Source organism: Erinaceus europaeus, chromosome 19 (genome assembly GCF_950295315.1).
Source record: "Erinaceus europaeus chromosome 19, mEriEur2.1, whole genome shotgun sequence".
NCBI classification, from domain to species: Eukaryota; Metazoa; Chordata; class Mammalia; order Eulipotyphla; family Erinaceidae; genus Erinaceus; species Erinaceus europaeus.
The window spans coordinates 57,675,097-57,693,072 of record NC_080180.1 but is presented as its reverse complement, the minus strand read 5'-3'; positions in this window follow the sequence as shown (position 1 = coordinate 57,693,072).

The following is a 17,976-nucleotide window of genomic DNA, read 5'->3' as shown; positions in this document are numbered from 1 at the left end:
TGACCAAGAGATAAAGCAGGGTGTGGCAGAGATAATCCAGTGGTTATGCAAAGAGACTTTCACAGCCCACCACTAGGCCACCGAGGTACAGGTCTTCTCCTGAATTTCCTGGTTAGTTCTCAGTCCTCTGGTGTCAGCCCAGCGCCTCCCAACCGCTGCTCCAGATTCTGAGGGCAGTGGCAATGGAGACTCAGAGTTGCACTCAGTGAGTCTCAGGGGAGTCCTCTCCCCCCTTCAGCTGTCCCCTTGTAGGTGGAACAGACTGGAGGTGGTGTCTCAACTGATAAACTGCCGGACTGTTACCAGCCACTTAATCTCTCCCTAGGCTCCTCTCTGTCACCAGTCACGTGTGTTTGCACTCACCAGCGATTTGGTGGGTTCCTGAAGTCATTTTAGTCCTGTCTTGTTTCGGTCACAGATGGCCTCCTTTGGTATTCCTAGCTGATCCGGAAGAGGCAGCGAGGAGAGGAGAGAAACAGATCTGCTGCTGCTCGTAGCCCCGCCTCCGGAAGTCTCCTCTCTGCATTTCCCTTTCTGTTCTTCTTTCTCAACTTCTGTTTATCAGTAGGATCATCCCATACTAGTCTTTCTCTTTCTTACTTACCTCACTTAACATATCCACAACTTTCTCAGCCACTCACCTGCTGCTGGGCACCTGGGTAGCTTCCAGGTTTTGGCTATTATGAATTGTGCTCCTATGAAGATAGGTGAAATACTGAGTATTTCTAATATGCCGTAAAAGGCCAATCAAATCCACCTCCCAGCAGAGGAGTCTTCTTCCTGCTGACCCTTCTAAAGAGGAGCTGAGGGAGCTAGCAAAACCATGTTGCAGTTTTGCTGAAAAACAAGGCTTGGTATCTCTAAGAGATGCTACCTAACTGTGTGGATACAACAGCGTCATGGGGTTATTTGAGATGGGCTCCAAAGATCACGAGCTGGAAGGGATCTTGTAACACCTGTCTCAGAGAGGCTACTCAATGCCAGCTGGCGAAACGATCCACTCCCTGAAGTCTCTTCCTAAATCCAGTGAAGGAGGAACTGGAAAACTGAGCGCACTGATTTTAGTCTTCCAGCCTTTGAGAGCATTTACTTCCATAGTCTGGGACTCATTTAATACAAGAGCAAGAAGATAAAACAAACAAAAACAAAACAACAACAACAACAAAACAGGAAGGCTCCCAGAGGTTGGAGAAGTTCTGTGTTGGGGAGACTTAGCAAAGTTACAAAGCTCCTTGGGATAGGTAGCAGACCCCTTAGGGACAGGCACCAGCACCTGTGTGGTGTTCGGCTTCCTCTGGAATCTAGAAGAGTGCAGGCGAGCAAAAATCCTGTCACCACCAAAAGCCAAACTGGGGCTCTGAGAAAGGGTTCCTTCCAGAAGAGGGGCCTGAGAGTAGAATAAAGGCTGTCTCTGGGAAGTTCATCTCATGACAAGACAGCTACCCCAGGGAAGGAGAACTCAGGCCCACTGGCCTTTGCCTAATAGCCCCTTTTGTGGGTGACCTTCCTAACTGACTATCCATTTCTTCCTCCTCAAATTCTCTGCACTAACTGAGGTCTATAAAAACAGATGTCCAGGGCCACGTGGTAGACATCTCTGGGCCTCTCTCAGGTACACAAGGGACCTACATGTTAGTAATAAATGCCTTTTCTTTTTCTTTTTACCAACCTGCCCCCTACTCATAGCTTAACTTTCTGCCCAGACTGTGTGTGTGTGTGTGTGTGTGTGTGTGTGTGTGTGTGTGTGTGTTCTCTCTGTGTGAAATCACCAAGGCTTTACCTCTCTGGGTTGAACTTTGCAGACAGAAAGAAACAGAGAAAGAGAGGGTGAGAGAAATGTAGCAGCACTATAGTTCCTGCAGTGCACAACGTTCCCATGTGGTAAACCAGGAACTCAAACCTGGGTCACAGGCATGGCAACAGCCACCACCACCCCCCACCCCCATGTGAGAAGCCCATAGCAGATATTCAAGATGTGATCAGTGAAAAGTGTGTGTGTGTTGGGGGGGGGGCAGGCAGTGTTATATCTGGTTAAGTGCACATATTACAGTGTGCAAGGACCCAGGTTCAAGTCCATGGTCCAACCTCAGGGGGAAAGCTTCACAAGTGGTGAGGCAAGGCTGCAGGTGTCTATCTCTTTCCCTCCCTATCACTTAACCCCCTGTCAATTTCTCTGTCTCTATCCAATAACAAATAAATAAAAAATAATTTTAATTCTTTAAAGAAAATGTGTGTATGTGCAGTTTTACATAATATATGTATTTTTAAATATTTATATAGTTTTTACAATCATATATATGGTCTTTATTAACTTTGAAGACAAATACTTTTTTCCCAAATGGTCTATTCTATAAAACACCTCTTCAGTGTGTTGGAAACTGTGTGCTCTGAGTATTTCATTACTAAACCACATACTGTAAGTCAGGATTTCTTTCATGCCATTTACTCATTCATTCATTAGTTCATTCAGAGGGAATCTATTGAGTGATGTTTTGTCTCATGGTTTAAATTAAGTGCTATAAAGCACTTCTCAGTACTAACAAACATTAGAGGTAATTGGCATGAATTTTTAAATTATGGTTAGAAAATTATAGTCACCTTTACTGACTTTGGCTGTCAATTCATCCTGGACATTTCAGTGAGTATGAAGTCAACAGAACAGTTAAATAAAAAGTATCAATCTTCTGGGCCAGGAGATGGCTCACCTGGCAAAGCACACACTTCACCATACATGAGGACCTGGGTTCGAGTCCTAGGCCACCATGTGAGAATACCACATAAGGGGGTAGATTTACAAGCAGAAAAGGAGAGCTGTGGTGTCTCTCCTCATTCTCCTTCTATCTGAAGAGAAAGAGATCTCCCATGAGAGTTGGAATTGTGAAGCCCTGTGGCAAAGAAAAAGCACACAGTAGTCTTCAAAGTCAAGCTGTGTAGCATAATATCTCTCTACCTATTCGTTACATTTGCTTTCGAGTGTTTCTGAACCCATAAGTTATCCACAAGCAGCAGTGATGCCCCTGCTCGTATTAGGGCTGACACAATAGCTCGCTTGGGTGGTGAGCTGTTCTGCTATGAGTGCAACAGCCTCTGTCACATGGAGGGAAGCTCTGGTGCTATTGTCTCTCCCATTCTCTCTGCCTCTATCCTACAAACAACAACAAAGCGTTTACATCTGCTGAAGCCGAAAGCACTGGGGGGGGGGCACTTCTTAAGATATGAATCAGACCTTGAAGTAGATGTTTTTAAATTTTGCTAGTGACAATACTGATTTATAAGATTCTAAGACAACAGGGGTATAATTCCACACCGTCCCACCATCAGAGCTCTCAAGCCTCTTTATCTCCATTGGAATCTACAGCTGTTCTCCTAAGGTTGCAGACATGGGCTAACTATTATTTCTACAACTATCTGTCTATACCTTGTGTATATTTGCCCATTTTTTTCATGATCCCATCTTCTCTTCCTTTCCAAGTCACACCCACACCTTTTACTTTTTCTGAATGCCCTTCATTTGTTTCCTCTTCTCTCTCTGGGTCCTGATGGAGTTGGAATTCAGAGACCTCTCTGTTCATCTTTCCCTAACCAATTCCCCCCCTCTGGGAATATGGACCAAAATTCCTTTTAGGGTGCAGAAGGTGGGAGCTCTGGCTTCTGTAACTGCTTCACTGCTGAACTTGGGTGTTGACAGGTCGATCCATACTCCCAGCCTGTTTCTATCTTTCTCTAGTGGAGTAGGGCTTTGGAGAGATAAGGTTTGGGGAAATTCAGGTTCAGCTCAGAATGCTGGAAGGGGTCCACAGTTCTTACAACTGAGCAGTTCGTGTCAGAAAGAAATTCCCTAAGTCTCCTACCTTGAGTCTCTGGCCAATTTCCCCTGTTTTACTCCATCCCAAGAAGCCCTTGAGAGAGCTTACCGATCCCCTCCATACAATATCCTCCCATCCCCTGCTCCTGTTGCAACACTTCTGTGTTGCATTTTCCTGCAGACATGAGAGGTAGAGGGGAAATTTGGGGTATCCAGTTGTGCTGTCTACCAACGAATATTTACATAGAAGACTTCAGTCCCAGATTAAAATGCATTTTTCGGGAGTCAGGTGGTGGCATAACGGGTTAAGTGCACATGGCACAAAGCGCAAGGATGGGCAGAAGGGTCCCGGTTTGAGCCCCGCCTCCCCACCTGCAGGGGAGTCGCTTCACAAGCGGTGAAGCAGGTCTGCAGGTGTCTTGTCTTTCTCTCCCCTTCTCTGTCTTCCCCTCCTCTCTCCATTTCTCTGTCCTATCCAACAGTAATGACATCAATAACCACAACAATGTTAAAACACCAAAGGCAACAAAAAGGGAAAATATATAAATAAATATTTTTTTAAAATATCCAAAAAAAATGCGTTTTTCTCCAGTAGTTTTCCCTCTTTCTCGGACATATTGAGGTAACTGCATCCATTCTCCCTCCTGCCTGTGTTGACAACATGAACGTTCAATGGGATTAAGTCAGCTGGGAACATCGAAAACTTTCTTGAGCCATCTCACGACAGTATAAATGGGTGGTCTCTCTAGAGCAGGAACAGGGGAGGTCCATCCACCCCACCTGAGCCTTCGGGTGCCGACTTATCAATTGCTTTCCAAGAAATTTGACAGCGCCAAGGAGCTCACTCACAATTAGTTCCTGCAGTGCTGATGGCCATAGGTAGAGTCTTTACCACCACGAAACAGGCATTTTGGAAAATTCTCCATAAGCTTGTTTGCACAGAACTGACATTGCCACAATCACCAGCAACACTTTACATGGTACTTAGGCTTTCTTTCGAGGACCTTGATCCACAGGCTGACCTGGCTTAACCCTACTTAACTTGTAAAAAATGAAGAGATTATAGCAGAAGGTCTCAGCTCACAGGCGACTGGTGGATTAGACTTCACCTCAGTCGTGTTTTCTTAGAGCCTTTGAAGTGTGGATGGAGTCCAATCTTCCTTAATGTTCCCTCTGACGGCTCTTGTTTTGCTATAGTAGCTCATCTTCAGGGGCTTGGGGAGTGAGGAAGGAATGTGTTCCGCTCTGCAAGGAGGAGAGGCATGAACTCAATCGCCATGTTGTGGCGGCCTCTCTTCTGCAACCAGGTGAAGTATCTGTAGTCACCGTGGAAGATGTTAAAACCCAGCGTTGCAGAAAAGCAGAGAAATGGGCTTTCTCATGCACTGTTTGCAGGTGGGAACTGATGGTCAAATATACAGACTCTTGGACTTGGCAATTCCTTGTTTAGATATCAAGCAAGAGTATCTGCAAAAGTGTAACCACTACAACATCCCTCCAGCCCTGGTAAGGATACAGCAACCGGGAAACCCAGAAAGGTCCAGCTAAGCATATTCTTCCATGGCTGGGAAACTGCTCAGGTAGTAAAGTGCAGGACTTGTGTGCCTAAAGCTGCCGGTGTGACCCACAGTGCTGCTCTGGCTTCTCTCTCTCTCTCATGTGAAATACATAAAATAAAATCTTTCAATAATAAATAAGTGCACAGTTATACCTACTGAATGGGTGGACAGGCGACTGTGGAGGCTATATATTTGAAGTGTCTATAATGTTGACTTTCACAGATTTCTTTCATTATGCAGGTAAATTAAAACAAAAATCGACATGGGATCGGGAGCTAGTGCAGCCTGACAGAGCACAAACTTGCATGCCTGGGGCCCCCAGAGGCTACAGGTTCAACCGCCAGCACCATCTTATGCCAGAGATGAGCAGTACTCCGGCCTCTCTCTCTCTTTCTACCTCTCCTTCTCATAACAAATCAATATTTTAAAAAATAGTCTCATAACCTAACCATCTCACTTTTCACATTTTTGTAAACACAAATTAAGAAATGATGGGAAGGTCTGCCTCGATGTGCATCTGCACAGTCAAAGGAACAGAACAGTCTCGTATACATGGATGGTTAGTATGTGGCAGAATTACCCACACCTGGAGGTAATGATGATTAGCGAAGTAGGTAAAGAGATGAAAGGGGGTTGGGTGGTAGCACAGCAGGTTAAGTGCACATAGTGCTGAGCGCAAGGACCGGCGTGAGGATCCCTGTTTAAGCCTCTGGCTCCCCACCTGCAGAAGGGTCCTTTCACAGGTGGTGAAGCAGGTCTGCAGGTGTCTATTTTTCTCTCTCCCTCTCTGTCTTCCCCTCTTCTCTCGATTTCTCTCTGTCCTATCCAACAACAACAGTATTGACAACAATAATAATAACAACAACAAGGGCAACAAAAATGGGAAAAATAACTTCCATGAGCAGTGGACTCATAGTGCAGGCACCCAGCCCCAGCAATAATCCTGGAGGGGAAAAAAAAGAGATGAAAGACATTGCCGGATGTCCTCACTCATATGTGGAATCTAGAGAACTGATTTATATGAACTTGCCAAAAACAAAACCAAAAGTCCAAACAAAACAGAAGCAAGCAAATTGTAAGCCTTGTAAGAAGTCTGGTGGTTCTCTTTGGGAGGGTGAGGGATACAGAACTGTGGTGGTGGGTGTGGTAGGGGAAACTACACATCAAAACCTTCCAATCTTGTAACAGTCTATTAATAATGAAAAAAAAAGGTGTTATGAATACCTCTTTTCTCCTTTTCTATCCTTATTTGCACTGTATAATAATTTTATATCGTAACTGCATATGAACAGTCCAGTAATAAAAAAATAATTGGTTGGGGGGCAAGTTTGTTGTTGTTGTTATTATTGTTGTTGTTTTCTTAAGTGAACAAATTTGACTGAAGCCTGTGGAACACTGTGAACTCACAAAGTCGCCGGCATAGAAGGGAAAGAGATCCTGGAAAAAACTGTGAACTTGACTTCTGACAAGACACACAGCCTCAGCCCTGTCCCCACGGTCTTTCCAAAGTGAATCTGCAAGTCTTTATTAACATCTTGGGTTCTCGGCCCCCCTACCTTGGAGCATACTGTTGCTACCCCATCCATCTTGTAGGACTATGAGCGGTATGGGGTAAGGTAACAGATGTGAAAAGGCTTCCGGGCTGAACACAGAGAGGCCTAGTCCCATTTTTTTTCCACAAGAAAAATACGTACAATAGCCACATGAAGGAGAAGGTGTCCTGTTGGTCTGCTTCTAAATTCTGCTTCTAAGACCCCTTTTGTTACCTTGCTTGAGGCTGTGGTCTATTTACATAATCATTGTTTTCATTGGTTTAATCCCCACTGGTTTGTGCAATATTTTCCTTCTCCCCACCCCCTATCCTACGTACTTCCTCTTCCTGACACTTCCGCCTCAGGAGACATAAAAGACAGCTTTCGAATGAAGAGACATTAGATTAGATTATATTGTTGAACTGCATCCCCGCTCGTCAATAAAGATTGAACTGTGTTCCCAGCTCAGCCATGAGTCCCTGGTCGTCTGTCTCCCGCCCGCAAAGCTAGCCCGGCCCTGCAGTGTCCCTCACAGACCCATGACACCCCCAGTTGCTACCCCAGAAGAGGCTCCCACTCTCTCCACAGCCTCGACTCCGGAGAGTGCTTTTCTCCTTGGAGTCCTCAGCTTATCTCCTGCCTGTCTCCAGCCTGATGAAAAAGGAAAGTCTAGTGCAGGGTTTGTTATTACTGAAGATGTGGCTGGCCAAACTGTGAGCAGCCATGCTCCTCATTTGGGGCCATGGTTCTTAGCTTCTGAATCTGCAGACAAGGACTTGGACCTTGAGTGAGGGGAACAAGCTTTCTCAGGTGGTTGTAACGGGAGATACTGTCCTTTGGTTGCATCTTCATCCTCCAGAGAACCTTCGTTAGCACTGGGAACTGAAAAGCCAGGCTTCCACTGCTACACGGAACCTTCTATGTTCCCTGCTCTCTGAATTAAGAATGGTAAAGACAGTGGCTTGGGAAACAGAACAGTGGTAGAGCCTTGGACTTGCAAGCATGATGTCCTAAGTTTGATCTCCGCTACTACATAAGCCAGAGTAGTACTCTGGTTCTCTCGTTCTCTTTCTTATTAATAAGTAAATGAATCATTTTAAAAGAATGACAAGGATAATGTCTAATAATTCTTACTTTACTGGATGTTTTTCCTTACCCTTGAGGGGATTTCCTTATCCATTTATTTATTACTCGTTTATATTAGGAAAGAGAATGGGGCCTGGTGGTGGCATACCTGGTTGAATACACATATTACAATGCACAAGGGCCCAGGTTCAAGTCCCTAGTCCCTGCCTTGAAAGAGTGGTGAAGCAGGGCTGCAGGTGTCTCTCACCTTCTCTATTCTCCCTCCCCTATCAATTTCTCTCTGACTCTATGCAAATATATACTTTTTTTTTAAGGGAGAAACAGAAGTTTAGAACAGGGATGCCAAGGATTGATCCCTGGGCCTCATGCCTGCAAACTCTGGGCTTTACCTCTACCTCTAGTTCTGAGCCACCTCTCTGGCCACTCAACTGGAGTTGTTTTTGTCATTTTTTTTTTAGTAATGAAAATGTTTATTTTTGACTTTTGAAAACAATAAAAACATTTATACAGGGAGAGAGAGAAAGAGAAGAGATTTTCCAGGTTGCTTAAGTCAGTTGTTGTTTTTTAATGGTAAAAGTGCTTTAAGAAAGTGTTTGGGGGGAGTCGGGCGGTAGCGCAGCGGGTTAAGCACACATGACACAAAGCGCAAGGATCCCGGTTCAAGCCCCTGGCTTCCCACCTGCAGGGCAGTCACTTCATAAGCAGTGAAGCAGGTCTGCAGGTGTCTATCATTCTCTCCCCCTCTCTGTCTCCCCCTCCTCTCTGTTGTATCCAACAACGAAGATAGACAACAATAATAACTACAACACTAAAACTAGGGCAACAAAAAGGGAATAAATTAATTACTTTTAAAAAAAGTGTTTGGGATCCCATGTCCATCCCCATGGGGATAGTCACTATAGTAAATACACATATAGTATATACAGGCTCCCAGCCTTGTCAGAGCAGGTATTTACTAGGTAAGGGGGATACAAGGGATCTTTCTGGCAGGAGGAAGAAACCCAGGACAAAGTTCACATGTCCTCACCCCTCTGGGAGCGTGCGCGTGGCTGCCCCCAGTCCAGCTGCCCAAAGAGGTCTGCTCCTGGCATCCCGGTGCCCCAGTGCATAACATTTTAAATCATTTCAGCCTCAGCAAACCACCAGCCAACAGAGCAGCTTCAGCCCAGGCCAGACAGAGGGACAGTGTTGGGAGAAGAAAAGCAGTGGCCTTCTTGCTCCATTTGCAAATTACTGGAGTTGGTTAGAGTTTCTAAGTACACTTGGAATTTCAGCTACCAGAGGATGGGCCGGAGCAGTGAAAGGCCTCTTTAATCCAGGGCCCCGGACAGGTAGGGGTGCAGTCCAGCAGGCGGGGCACAGGTAGTGGCACTGGGCAGCCAGCATGGACAGCAGGGCCAGGAAGCATGCACACCGCGTAGCGCCCGGCTTTTGATCTGGGTGGAGACAGTCCTGGGGTGCCAGCTGTGCGGTGGGTGTCCTCGAGTTCATTTTACAAACACCGTCAAAGCTGCTTTCAGATGGCAGAGGCCAACAACCTGGTCTCTATGTGAGCAGAGAGCAGCTTGAGGCTGTCTCATTCCCAGAGCCTGCTGAGAAAGAGGGAGTGCCGAGAGCTACAGGGACCCAAGGACAATGGGGAGGCCAGAGTGGGGGGGAGCTTCTGCCACTGGCTGGCGGCAGGGCAACTTTGCTAGCCTTCCAAGCTCTACAATAAACTACTGCTCTGCTTACACCAGGTAAGGACAGGGATTTGACTGGATTGGGATCTGTCCATAGGTGCATGTGAAATGTGTACAGAATCACCAAAATACAGAAGAAGGGGAGAAAAAACAGCCACCAGGGAGAAGAATCCCAAGAAAGCAGCACAAGTACATGGGTTTCTGAACCAAACTTAAGTCTACAGAAGAGAAGCTAAGAGAAAGATGGCCTAGCAAACAATTGATCTTGTTCTTCTGACTTAAGAACCAGAACCACCATCATCGCTGTCCTCATCATTGAATGAGGGAGACAGAACCAGAGCCGTCACTATGGAACACCGACAATTGAACCGGCACCCCATGGCTCAAAGTCCAAAGCTTTCCCCTGGCACCATCCCCCAGGCCACCATGACGCGTCTTTAGAATACTGTTTTTCTGGTGCAAAGCGCAAAGACCGGTGTAAGAATCTTGGTTTGAGCCCCCAGCTCCCCACCTGTAGGGGAGTCGCTTCACAGGCGGTGAAGCAGGTCTGCAGGTGTCTATCTCTCTCTCCCCCCCCTTTGTCTTCCCCTCCTCTCTCCATTTCTCTCTGTCCTATCCCACAACGACATCATCATCAACAACAATAACTACAACAACAATGAAAAACAAGGGCAACAAAAAGGGAAAATAAATTAATTAATTAATTTTAAAAAGAATACTTTTTTCACTAAAAGCACAAAACAAATGGTAAAAGTACTTCTGGGAGTCCCTTCTTTTCTCTCCCCACCACAATTTCCTTCTATATCTAAATCGTCATTTTGCTCATGAAGCTTTTAAAAGAATGAAGACTAAGGAGATAGGAACTGGGAAAATAAAGATTGAGTCTATAAAGGAGCAATATAGTCTCCCCTGGACTGAGGGATTAATAAAGTCTGAATGAGCATCACTGAAGTGTCACTAGAAACTTGTTTTCAAGTTAAAGAGAAAATCAGTCTCGCCAAATAATGCACAGTCTATATAAAAATATAGAAACATCAAATAATAGGGAATAATGACACGCATCTTGTTAGCACCTCAGTCAGGGAATATAGTCAGCAAACATGCCCACCATAAACTATAGAGACTCAAATTAAAACAACGCTGAGACTGTGTTTTTCTCCCACTAAATTACCAAAAGTCACAAAGTTCCAAAGAGGGGTAACTAGAGTGGTGGCCAGGGTGAAGGAAATGGGGAGATGGGCCCCCTCATGTTCATGGTGTGCGTGGGGGGTGTGATAAACTGGAATAACCTTCGGACAGGGGCAGAGGTGGAAACATCTGTAGCAGTTCTCAAACATTCGAAGTGCACAAAGCCTAGAGCAAAGAGAAGAACAGAACTCAGCTATTCTGCTGAATCACAGAAACTCAATCTTAACCAGTTCAGGGTCAAAAGTTTCTCATGTCTTGATATCAGGTCAAATATTGAGGAAGTGAAAGGGAGATAACTGACCCCCAAAGTCTCCAGGCCACATGGCCATCCTCCATGGAGTGACTGACTGGCAGGGGCAATTTGGCCATATTCTAAGGTCTTACTTAGCAGAAGAGAACTATTCAAAAGCCCTTGAACCGACGGACCAGAGAGGAGCAGAGGAAGTCATTGGCTATAAAGGGACAAGGTCCCAGAAACAATGGACACCCCAATAATGATAGCCTGTAGGTACAGTGTGGATGTCTGTACCTATTTGCCTCTTGGGATCCATTGCAATTCTTCTTCCTTTTTTAAAATAATGATTTAATAACGATTAACAAGACTGTAAGATAATAGTCATAACATGTTATGCATGGAAAAAAAAAAGATTGTAAAATAACGGGTACAAATCCACACAGTTCCCACCACCAGAGTTCCATGTCCCATCCCCTCCACTGGAAGCTTCCCTATTCTTTATCCCTCTGGGAGTCTGGACCAGAATTCTTTGAGGTGCAGAAAGCAGAAGACCCGGCATCTGTAATTCTCTACTGGACATGGACATGAGCAGACTGATCCATACCTCCAGCCTGTTTCAGTCTTTCCCTAAGTTGGGTAGGAAGCTGGAGAGGTAAGACCTTGGGATACACTGGTGCCACACCATCAGCTGGGGCTCTAGTCAGGGGGTCCTTAGATTCCCACACAGATATGATGGGCCTAGACCTCTCATAGACCCCTCTCTCCACCATCACTAGTCACTCAGGAACATCATCATAAGCCCTTTTGTGGACCTCTCCAGGACCTTGCCCTCAATGTAGAGCAGCAATGGTAGGACTGTCCCACTCTCCAAAGGGAGGCTGGCTCACCTATTCTGTCATTTGAGGAAGGAAGATGGATCCTGAAATGAGAGCAGCCTAGAATGTTCCCAGACTATGGACTGTAAGCTCAGAAAGACAGGGAGTTAGAGGTTACACAGACTCCTGTGCTAAATATGAATAAATATGGGCGCTAGGTCAGATCAGTGGGGTAAACAGTTAATTGTGTTTATATACTTTCCTCGTGTTTGGGAGCCACTTTCTGCCCCAATCCAGCTTTCCAGTCCTATTCCCAACTCTGACACCATTTTCCCAGGCAATCTTTTTAGTCCACCTGCATGTTAGCTATCAGGCTCTGGCAAAAATTACTAAAGTCATAAGCACCCCCAGAACATATTTAAAATACACTTCCTAGCTTCTTCCCACCCAAGACCCCTAAGTTCATCTTCTTTAGTCCTACCTTTGGCTTCCTGCATACTGAACAATTTGTCCTGCTTTATATCTTACTGCCTTTCAGCCACCAAGTTGCAGATATTTCTAGGATTCCATCCTGACTTCCCTGGGCAGACTGCATTTCTTCTCTGGGACCTTGCTGCCTCCACTCACTCCCAAGCCAGCTTCCTCTTGGAGCTCATAACCTGGGAAGCATATATGCCTGCTTGCTGCTGGGCCCTAGGAATACCTTGCTTTCTCTCCAGCACCGCCCCTCCAGCTCTGCCAGGCCAGAAAAACTTTCACTAACCGAAAGCAGAACTTCTGTGGCCTTTAATGATGTGTCTCCCCCCACATCTTGTCTTTGCCAGTTTTCCTCATCCCCCCGAGAAGTCAGACTTTTGGAACTGAAGCCTTGAAAATGTTTTGCCTTCTCTCATTTTGGAACAGGAGCCTCTTTCCTCGGTGACAGTGATCCTGGGTGACAGTGAACACAGATGACTTGAATATGGTAGAGGCACAGTCCACTGGTCATATTCCTGAAATACCTAATTTGTGACCCAGCAATTCACTATGGCTCTTTGGAAGCAGCATCAGAGATGTGTGGAAAGAGAGACAGAGATGGCTGCTATAACACTGTTTGTTAGCAGCAGTGAAAAAAAAGCAACATAATGATTTGAATGTCTAACTAAGACTAAATATCATTTAGCAAGAACTTACTAGTGTGAAAGATATTTGGAGCCAGGAGGTGGTGCACCCCCAGCTTATACACATAGTATGAAGTGCAAGGACCCGAGTAAGAATCTGGGTTTGAGTCCTGGGCTCCCCACCTGCAGGGGGGCCACTTCACAAGTGGCAAAGCGGCAAAGCGGGTCTGCAAGTGTCTCTTTTTCTCTCTCCCTCTCTACTCTTCCCCTCAATTTCTCTCTGTTGTATCCAATGCAAAGGGGGGTGGGAAGGAATGACTGCCAGGAGCAGGGAACTCATAGTACAGGCACAAAGCCCCAACATTAACCCTGGATACAAAAGGTTAAAAATAGATAAGGTTAAAAAATAGATAAGATACATAAGGGCATATGTTAATTCTGCTTGTATTGTTAGTGTATCCATTCTTAATGCATCCACACTCTCTCAAAGAATCAGACACTAAGATAGAAGACAGAAGAAGTCATTCCTTGAGGTTTATGGCTTTGTGGTAAAAATTAATCATCTAAGGCCACAAGTGATTAAAAGAATCATTTCTGTAAGACCCAGCTTAGAAAGTCGATTCCTGGTGTGACTTAGAAGAGATCAACTTTTAAATATTAATTGGAGAAACCCAGCCGGCTTATCACTCTCTGCCTGGCTCTCTGAGTGTTTGAAATGCAGGGGATTTCATTTCAAACAATTGATGACAGTTGACAACAAAGCATAAACATGACCCAAGTTAATAGGTGTGCTAATTGTTCTTTGTTTTAATCCACAATACACACCCTCCATCATTTTAGAGATTAACTGCTCTGTCTCAAGTCAAATCAGGGCACAGTATTTTAGAGCAGTGATATAAATTCAGTAAGGGAGGGGGAGAAAGAAAGGAAAAGAAAGTTAAGGAAAGGGGATAAAAAGGAGTCTGCTCCGTCTGAAACTCAGGCCCAATTTGGACATACCTGGCCAGACTAGAGGTATGACAATGACAGAGCAGAGGATAAAATGCCCTCCGCAAACTTACTTTGATAACAGTAAAGGTGGCTGCTTACTGAGCAATGCTGGTATAGCTTCTGGATGGAGTCCTCTAAGATCGACACAACAGATGCCAGGAGAATGTACCTGACCACATAAAAGAGGTGTTTTTTTTTTTAATTCATACGTGAAGACAGTGACTCTCACTATCAAAGAAGAAAATACCCCTAGTTTCAAAACACCTCCAGTGAACCTTCTCATCTTTACAAGCAGCTACCAAGGTAAAGATTCTGGATCATCTCAACATTAAGAAGTTGTTTTTCCAAATGCTTCTAATGATTACTTACTCAGCCAACAAAGGGCACATTCCAATGGGGGAGACATAAATTTTTAAAAATAATAAGGAAGATGCAATGTAAAGACTATACTACGTAAATGGAGAGAAATTACAAGTACCAGGGTTGAATTTATAAGGACTACAGAGATGTGTATGTGTGGAAGGAGGGCTGAGTAGCAGTTCAACTTGCCAGAAATGCTCATCAGCATTTACCTGACTAAATAAAATATCTTTTTAATCCATCCAAATTTGAAGTGTATAAACTAAGGTGTACTACTTCCCATGTGGACTAAAAGGAATATTTCAAAACTTATTTTTAGGAAATCAAATTCATGCCTTGCTCTGTGAGAGCTACTGTGTAATCTTATGAGGAAACACACACACACACACACACACACACACACACACACACAGTAGCATGTAGAATGAAGTACTGCACAGAGTCAAATTTTTACCTTTAACCCCTAGCATATGCCATTCTAGAAGACCCCCCAATTGACCTTCAAGACTTCTGTTTTTATAAGTCCTGCCAATAAATCCCCACTTCCACTTTCCTCCAACAACTCTAGACACAAATATTAATTTTGCAAAGATGCTGGCGTGTCATTGGCAAAATTCACGTATTGTGCTATTTCTATTATTATCCTTATACCAGACCTCCTCCCAAAATAGTCCCACATCATAAGATGCCACATGTGTCCTCAAGCACTTCAGGAATTAGGAGCATATGGCCAATAAAAATGGAGCCCCCATGACTTCAGACCCAGTTATCCAGGAACAGCCTCTGTCCTGCTGTGCTTGTGAGAGCTTCCTCAGAGCTAGCTTTTGGGCTAGGCTTGATTAGAGACATCAAGATAAAATTCAACAGTGCAACTCAGAACTCTCAAGAGGACAGTATATTAACCCTGTCTCCATCTCTGTCTGCTACTGCAATAAAATGCCACCTACTGCTATTTGATTTATAAATAGCAAAAGTGTGTTGCCTGCAGTTCCAGGGACTGGAACTTCACAATCAAGGTGCCAGTAGAGTCCAAGTCTTTTGAATGCTCACTTTCTGATTCATAAATGATCTATTTTTCTGTATCTCTTGCTTGCATTTAGGGCAAGAGAGCATTCTAAGTCTCCTATAAAAAGGCACTAATCCCATTCATGAGGACTGCACCCTCACGACCTCATCACTGCCTAATTACATCCCTTTATCGGGCAGCATTCCAATATTCCTACTTAGAGAGGATACATTCAATCCATAGCAAGTCCGTTCCACAATCCTCAAATAATGCAACCCTCCAAAAAAGTCAGCAGTCACAGAGACAGGTGAAAGGATAAGCCCTCCGACTGAAGTTAATATGTGGTGGGATTATTAGGTGCCAGGCAATGGGCACACAGAGCTGATTGACACTGGTCTTCTCACCTTACCCCATGACCCACGCTTGGAGCAGGTCAATGAAAGCCTGCAGTGTTGTGTTCATGTTGCCACAGGGTCTACAAATACTTCCTTATGTTCTAAATAAAGACTTGTTTATGGCCAAGAGGACTGTTCACCTGTGAAAGCACCAACACCTATGTCTAAGGACCCAGATGAGATTCCCAACATCCTTTAATGCTGGAGATGAACAGTGCTTCTTCATCCCCAAAATAAGCTGAGTAAATCAGAAATGTATATTTTAAGATAGTCTATTACCCTGCCTAAGACTGAGTGAGAGGGGTCGGGCGATAGCGCAGCGGGTTAAGCGCAGGTGGCGCAAAGTGCAAGGACCGGCATAAGGATCCTGGTTTGAGCCCCCGGTTCCCCACCTGCAGGGGAGTCGCTTCACAAGCGGTGAAGCAGGTTTGCAGGTGTCCTTCTCTCCCCCTCTCTGTCTTCCCCTCCTCTCTCCATTTCTCTCTGTCCTATCCAATAACAACAACATCAATAACAACGATAATAATAACCACAACAATGGTAAAGCAACCAGGGTAACAAAAGGGAAAAAATGGCCTCCAGGATCAATGGATTCGTGGTGCAGGCACCGAACCCAGCCCCTCCCCCCCCTCTCCCGCAATAACCCTGGAGGCAAAAAAAAAAAAAGACTGAGTGAGGATCAGGCTCTTTCCCTTAGAATGCCCAAGGAACTTTTCCATGCTACTTCATTAAACATATTCAGTCAATACGTGGGTGTCAGCCAAGATAGGATAAAAAGGCTCTACTGAATACCGCATCAAGTTAGTTTAAGTTAATAGTATAATCAGAAAATGACACTTCCAGGGAACAGCCATCTGCTGAGAAGGAGTGGGGAGGGGAGAAGGAAGGGGAGAGGAAGGAAGAAGAGGCAGAGGAGAAGAAGGAGAGGAAGTGGTAGAGAGAGAAGAAGAGGAGGAGGAGTCAGGCGGTAGCGCAGCGGGTTAAGTGCACATGGCACAAAGCACAACGACGGCATAAGGATCCCGGTTCCAGCCCTCAGCTCCCCACCTGCAGAGGAGTCACTTCACAGGCGGTGAAGCAGGTCTGCACGTGTCTGTCTTTCTCTCCCTCTTTCTGTCTTCCCCTCCTCTCTCCATTTCTCTCTGTCTTATCCAGTGATGACAACAATAATAACTACAACAATAAAAGACAAAGACAACAAAAGGGAATAAATAAATAAAATATTTATAAAAGAAGAAGAGGAGGAGGAGATGGGGGGGGGAAGCTGGCCAGTGGCATACCTGGTTAAGCACACATAGTATGAAATGCAAGGACCCCCACAAGTTCCAGACTCAAGCCTTCTCTCTCCACCTGCAGGGGGGTACTTCATAAGCAGCAAAACAGGCCTGCAAGCATCTGTCTTTCTCTCTCCCTCTAGATCTCCCCCTCCTCTCTCATTTTCTCTGTCTTATCTAATAAAATGGGGGTAGGCCTCCCTCCAGGAGCAGTGGATTCATAGTGCCAGCACAGAGCTCCAGTGGGGGGGGGGAGGAGGAGGAGAAAAGAAGCAGTAAATGTAAAGGTCATCTTATTTTGCCTGAGAAGCTGAATTGTAAAAATTATGGTTGGCAGAGTGATATCTCTTCAATCAAAATAAAACATAAAATGATCCTTACTAGGCCAACAGCAGCTGTCCAATCATAATAAACAAAATTCCTCAGCTGATGTCTTTTTCTGGATCTGTGTTTTCTTCACCTTTTTTTTCCCCCTCAAAAAAAAAAAAAAAAAGAAAGAAATGGGAAAACCCAGGGAAAAGGGTGAAGAAAGAAAGACATTCAAAACTGGTTCTTGCATATGTGTGTGTGTGTTGGATTATCTGAACTCCACAGATAATACTGGGTGTAAGCCTAAAATAGTGCTGAGTGTCAATTTCAAAATAAATAATGATAGTGGTATTTTCAAGATCAGCTCTTTATTCATGCTCTGAGCCAAAGCATTCAAATCCTCTCTGCTACTCACAACATTATGTGGGTGGTAGGGGGTGGGGGAGCCATCCTTCCTTCAACATAGGATTCTTTAAGAGCCTGCCGGTGTCAGAACTCCAAAGAGATAATAAATTTATAGAACCACAATACACTGATCCTCAAACACCATCCTATTTTAAAAAGAGAAGAACATACACCCTCTGTTATGCAATGGTCCAAAGCTGTGTAAGAGAAGTAAGAATATAATTTAAATGAACAA